We start from the raw sequence: 6,944 nt of genomic DNA, 5'->3' as shown, positions 1-6,944 counted from the left end.
TCCACAAGAGAAATGTCCTGTATTATTAGCTGAAGTGTGGCCAGAGTGCTGCCAGCTGTTATTTTATGTTGTAACAGGGCAATAAAAGATATTTGTAAGTAATAAACACAGTTTCTGCGAATTGCATGTGTAAAGATGAGGTTAGATGTAGAGTAGGTACTATTTTGGCTAATAAGAGGGAAAAGTAGAACAAATTAATCATTAAAAAGTATTATCCATTTAAAGTTGCTTAAAAGTTAGATCTTTTTAATATTTGCACGCTTCCTAGTTCGAGCAAGTTTCAGTGAAACCTACCAAATCTTGTAAGACCACTTTGTACCTGGAATTACGCAAATAAAGCAATTTGATTTGAATCTATCCTTGAAACTGATATTAAGTAAACGAGTAGATACAGGCGTAGGTAGATTCTCAAGCCGTTTTTGAGCAGTCTTAGCGTACAAAAACAGAATTCTAAACGTCTAATCTCACAATCAGTCACTTATCCATTACTTTACTTATCAGAAATACTTATAGTAGTACGGACCAGGGACCTCTACCTACTTTTATAACATTTTATGCCGAAGATTCTAAGAAATCCATCATCTATGAGTTATTATGCCTAAGTAAAGACCCTTCAAGGACTGTGCCCTTGAAGCGCATGCGGTCACGCGCGTTAGCTGTAACACAAATGGTCATACCTCGTCGCCAAGCCCGCAGTGGCCAAACCACTAGAACCACTTGGCACGGGAACGTTACTGCATGATCCGAAACATACATAATAGGCACCTACGAAGTTGTATCAAAACAATACAACGTTGATTTAATATTTAAGACGTTTAGTATTTCTATGTAGGTAATATTGGTTATCTCGTCCATCATACCTCTTATCGCTTAGCTGATAAAAGAAGACCACACCTCAAGGAAGTTATTACTTAGTAGGAACTTACCTACAACTTCAGGAATCAAGAAAATTAGTAGTAGAACCTTACCTACAACTTCATGCAAGACAGCCCATCCTCGATGCCATTGTATTGTAGCCATTTATCTCGCAAAATTCAGAAACGCACCGCACCACAGATGTTTGTTCCGCCACAGTTTTATTCTTGCGAAAGACAACAAAAGAGAAAATACGTGAAGACATTTTGTGTTTCCGGCAATCTATACTCATTTTAAAATTCCTCGCAAGTACTTAACAAATCGTTTAGCAATCATAAAAGAGAATAGAAGTATGTTCGGCATCTCAAATTAAAGGACTGCGAGCAAAAGTTAAAGCTTGGTAGGCCTAAAGGATGCACAAAGTAATGAAAACCCAGCGGAATTGTAATGTAAAATAATAGTCCCTTTGTAAGAGATACTCATTCATTCACTGAACGCACAATGGCCACCGCAACTGCAATTACTTAGCCACAAAACTGGGTTACTTAAATTTAATGTTAGTTTAAATTGTACGGAAAACGACCATTTTTAAAGTTCAGTAAAACGTGCGAGCGGTCATTGTGGTGCGAATTTTGACGCGATGTTTTCGAATATTCGAGAGCGCTTTGTCTACGTGATTTACTAACAAGTTTAACAAATCCAACGTTGCACGCGTTGCTTACGAAGTTTTTGGTGAACCCGATTTTCCTACAATACTTTTACAAATTGTCTGTCTGAAATATACAGAAATACAGACAATATTGTTGACAAATTGAGCTCGTATCTATGTAGCTGTTTTTCGAAGGACTGACAACTATTTGGGCGTTCAAGGACGTTACTGATTGACGTCTCGGCCTAAATTGTTATATTGTCTGGGAGTAAGTAGTTAGGATGTCCGTGGTAACGTTTAGTAGGCCTGATGCACGAAGCACTGAAGAGTTGAATCCTGGAGAGTTGTAACTCTAAATAATAGTCCCTCATAATACATGATTTGCGAAAGATGTATGCGTGGATGCACCTTTATATTAAGTTCAGTTGAAGTTTTTGTTTGTATAACAGTGGTGTATCGCAATATCACGTAGGAATTTCGAGTAGCACTAGAAAAATTCTGTGTTGCATGGCACCCGCCACCGCCCCTAGTAAAAAACCACGGTCCATTTACAAATTACTCAGCGCGGAACGCTCAATAGCAGTGAACTAAAATTCGTGCGGCTGTATAAATTTGAATAAACCGTTCGAGATGTGGGGTGCCTTTGTAAAGGCACTCATTTTTCCTCTGCGGGTTTACACATGAAATTACTAACTCCTCAGTACTTTGACGGCGATGGAGCGTTGGATTTCCATAATTTCTTGCTTTGGTTCGGCCCGATCGGAGGATCGTTTCTTCGCATTTTGGTTTACTTAAATGATCTTGAATGCTTTTGAAAAGTCACGAAGTTAGCACGCATTTAGTTAGGAAGATTATTTATTTTTTTGTACCCACTAAGCCTTATTCATGCTGTTAGCTTCACAAGTCATAGATACAAAAGCCTTCGTTACTTATTTACGTCTCTATTTCATTCTAGAATACGTTTCAAATAACAACCTTTCAGACTTTCATACATGTAAATCACTTTCGACACCACAAATTGATTTACTGTTGTGTCTGGAGTCACCCCGTCAACAAATTAAAAGAAAATATAGGTCGCTTGCCACCAAAACATCGAACAATCACAAATTCGTTAGTGTGAGCCGTGTCGTTATTCTGTTTACGTACCGTGACGCGCGTTTTAACGAACAGTTGTGATAGACTTTCAACAAATAGCGTTAACAAGAAAATCGTCTGAAAACAGCCCTGGGCGCGGAATTCCGAGCTCTCCAACTTATAATGACATTTAGATATCCTTGTCATCGGCCAGGGGGAGGGGGACGGTCGCCCGCTCCAGAAATTATCGGGGAATATTTCTGGATTTCCAACCATTTGACATGTAATTTACTCGGCTTCGCTCCGAAATGATTCAAGGGTGTTATTGTCTGACGATTTAATGTTATTAGGAGTTCTCTCCACCATTCTTTTGGATTGAAAGCGAACGTCATTAGTGGGGATATTTAATTTGAATGTTTTACCGATAAGAGGATTTTTGCAGGCCGTTTCGGCGTTTCCAGAATAAATTGTTAGAATTTAAATCTTGACAAATGCGCCGCGGAATGGGACTCTGTCCGCTCAGAAATGCGAAGTTTTGTAAGTTTGCGAACTCAATAACTATAAACATTTAGAATTTAAATGATTCGCTAACTTTATTTCCAATGGCTGAGTTTTGTTTATTTGAACAGAGTTGTTTAAGCTATTGCAAGTAATATTCAATTCGTATTTCTTTGGTTGGTATTTGAATTTCTAATTTCAACCTTTCTCTTTGCAAATGTTTACTTGAATGTTTGTCACTAGAGCCGTAAATTGTCAAGAATGATCTTTTAAAAAAGATTATCAGTCGATTGTCATTTGTCACAAGGGTATTTCTTCGGAGGCAAAATTTTCGATGTCTTTGGGTATAGTTCTGTAACCAACTAACAAAATGGCATGCAATATTTTTTTTCGTATAGCTTAGCTATAGCCCTATCTGGCGCAAATTACATTTTTGACATAATTGCTGTCTTTATACAAAATAAAAATATTTGAAGTGTGATTCTCTGATTCATATGGTGTGTCCGTTAGCCATTTTTCGGAACAAAATGGTTGATGTAGCATTTTCCTTTTGATATATCAATATAAATTAAAATTATTTCGAAAGCTAATGAGTTGTCCTTCTTCAAAAAAAATGTGTCATAATTTTAATTAAGTTAGTTTGTTTGCAAAAAAATAAATAAGCAGTGTCCGGCATAAAATACTGATTCATATGGCGTGAGCTGTTCTTGACCATAACTGGTCAGGTTTTAATCATGAGAGTCTGGTTTCTGGCGTGGAGGCAAGCCCATCTTGCAACTGATGAGCTAGAAGGCAGACGTGGAACTGGTTGGCTTAGAACCCGGTGTAACGAAGGCAAATACTTGATTCATCTGTGCTTGGTTCAGGTGGCATGCTGATTACAATGCCTACTTTATAAAATTATATTATTGCAGTAAAAATCTAATCTGTCTTTCATGTGATGCTTTTGGGTTATAGATTCATGTAGAAAAATGAAAACACTGTAGTCTGTATGTATGACGAGTTTTGCTCGATTTTAGGCAAAAAACTGATTCATCTGTGCGTGATTCATATGGTCAGGGCCCTATATGAATCATAAAATAAATTAGTTTTTGATCTATCAAGCACCAAAAAAGTGTTTATTAGCTAAAAATGATATCCCAGAGTAGACTGCATCTCACTTAAGACCAGGTGCGATTGCGGTCTTGTTATGAATAAAAAAAAATCATCATAATTTTTATACGTATGAATAATGTATGTGTTTAAACAGTAAATAAGTAGCATATCCGTTAAGCTAGCAACCATATCACAAGCATATTTGTTATTTTGTGGCTAAATGGCGCTGTATGAAATTGCCCAACGATTATTTATTTTTATTATTATTATTTCAGCTACACTTATGGCGTCCATAGCACATAATAATATACTGATGAGCATAGGCCTCCAATGATTTCGAGATTAACTGACTGCCATTGCCACAACCTCTATAAGCTCATCTCACCTTCTTCACCTTGTGGGTGGACGTCTTAACAACGATAGCTTGGATAAGTGATACAGATGAGTAGAGTCATCTAAAATACCTTAGTGCCATAAGATGAAAGTCTACATCCAGTGTGTGTTATCAGTGATGACATTTTGTACTGAAAAGCGGCCTCTCACTACTATGGAGTGGACTATGCTTGGTTTTTTTTTATGCAATCGAATCTGAAATGAGGAGATGCATAAACGATCTAAAGTCGCATGGTGGCATAGTCCGATGTTTTAGCAAGTTGAAGTGTTAATGGGCAGGACACATAGTATGCAGAACTGATGGCCGATGGGATAGCAAGTTTCTGGAGTGGAAGCCACGTGCCGCTCAGTGTAGAACGTTCATCCACAGGAAGGCGCTGGATGCAGGCCGCTACTAACCGGTCATTATGGAAATTATTGCGGGAGGCTTATGTTCAGTGGTGGATCCTATGGTTGAAATGATTATGATGATGACAAAATAATATATACTAAAGTTTCAGAAAAATGTTTTTCACGAATTATTGTGGAATTCGTTGCATTTTTTTCTCGTAATATTTTGATAACTGATATTGTTTTCATAACAACAGATCATTGTTTTTGTTATAATATGATTATTTTCTTAATATAGAGCCAATTGTACATAAAGATTTTAAATTTTATTTCTATTTTTGATTAATATGTAACAAATTCTGATTCATATGGGCACAAAATATTTAAACGTCGATATCTTGAAAACTGCTTTACAAAAACGAGTCCCTCATCCACATATATGTTATTGGGTGTACCTATTATCATATGAGTCTATGTTACAGACCTAAAATTGAATTTGAAATTTATCCATATGAATCAGCCGAAGAATGCAATTTCGAAGAAGTGCCCACAAAACATTAGGTACTACTTTTTATTAACGAGATCTTTCGAAACAGGCCATACATGAAAAGGAACACCATGCACATTTTCGTATGGTTCTGTAACTTCTGTATAAAGCGCGCAGCATCGCATCCCCGCCCCGGGCGACACGTCCTGTTTGCCACTATGACGTCACACAGCGTCGCGTGAAAGGACACGTCACAACAGCTATGCTTGATTATGTACTTCCGGAGCTTGCTAGCCTTACGTTGTACGGTTATTGCGAATTGCGAACTAATATTGTGTGAAAGTAGCTCCGTCTGTCTATTCATATTGCCTTTTCGTGCCTACGCCTAATTTTGAATAGAGATAAATTGGACCTTGGAGAAGAGCATACGAATTAGATTATTCTGGCGAATACAAAATTATAAGGGACGAAAATATGTATGATGTAGGTACTGACATTAAGGGTCATCTCTAAGTAAAAATCTCCAACTGCCTGCCTGTATAATGCCCATAAAAGTATGAACTGAATTTTTAGAAGTAATTAATTGAAAATCGGTTTAACATGTCATCCTAAAAACACGTAGTCTCTGCTGGGATTAAAGTTGATTAATTAAGTTTTTGTACAGCGACAGCACATGAGACTGTACATTTTTGTTGGAAAATAGCTCATGTTACAACCAGATAACATGCCACAGCGTTTACCTTGATGTGCTTCTCTACATGTAAGCTCCATTGGGGTTTCATTTTTAAAAACTCGAAAGCCACCTAATAATTTAAGTGGCGAATTAAACAGCTTTGAGTTGTGGTGTTGTCATTTTTGACATAATACAGTTTCCATCCATTCCAAATTCACAAACATTACTATGAGGTCTCACAGTGCGCGTGGACGCACAGGGTGACACACGAACCGATCATAGAGCTCTATTCAACGCTGTGCGTTAGATTTGCTGCTTCACTTTAGCAAGCATCGTTTGTGAATACGGGTGTAAAAGCATTTGTCCCCACCCCACCACAGCTGCTGATAGATCGACTCTACACTCTTTTTTCGCTCAAAAAATACAGGTATAGATGGAATTGAGACGATGACTGCGTAATGAAAATGAAAGTATTTTTTTTCATAATCGAATTACAGTATTACGTTGAGTTGAATAGTCGCGTGTCGTCACTTTACAGTAAAAAATCTACATAGACGTGACGTAATGCGCCATTTGAACTCGATGAAACTCGAAAAAAATAAAAAATACGAGTCTAATATTTTCTAATTATTATCTGTCTGACGGACAAATAATTGAAATTTTGTCGTCTAGCCTACGAGGTCTATCTCCAGTAGCTTGGTCACAGAGCAGCAGTGACAAGAGCTGTCAAACATAATTTTCACTGAGCGGGCGGTCTGCTGAACACTCGCTTAAAGATCATCTTGCTGCTCATCCTTCTATACAATAAATACATAACTAATAGTAGATACGGATTGTTCGCCGCTTAAGCACATTCGTTAAAGTCTCTAACAGAGTTTAATGTTAGAATT

The sequence above is a fragment of the Ostrinia furnacalis genome, unplaced genomic scaffold (assembly GCF_004193835.3).
Source record: "Ostrinia furnacalis isolate ACB-3 unplaced genomic scaffold, ASM419383v2 OfSCF7244, whole genome shotgun sequence".
Classification (NCBI taxonomy): Eukaryota; Metazoa; Arthropoda; class Insecta; order Lepidoptera; family Crambidae; genus Ostrinia; species Ostrinia furnacalis.
This window is presented reverse-complemented; position numbering follows the sequence as displayed.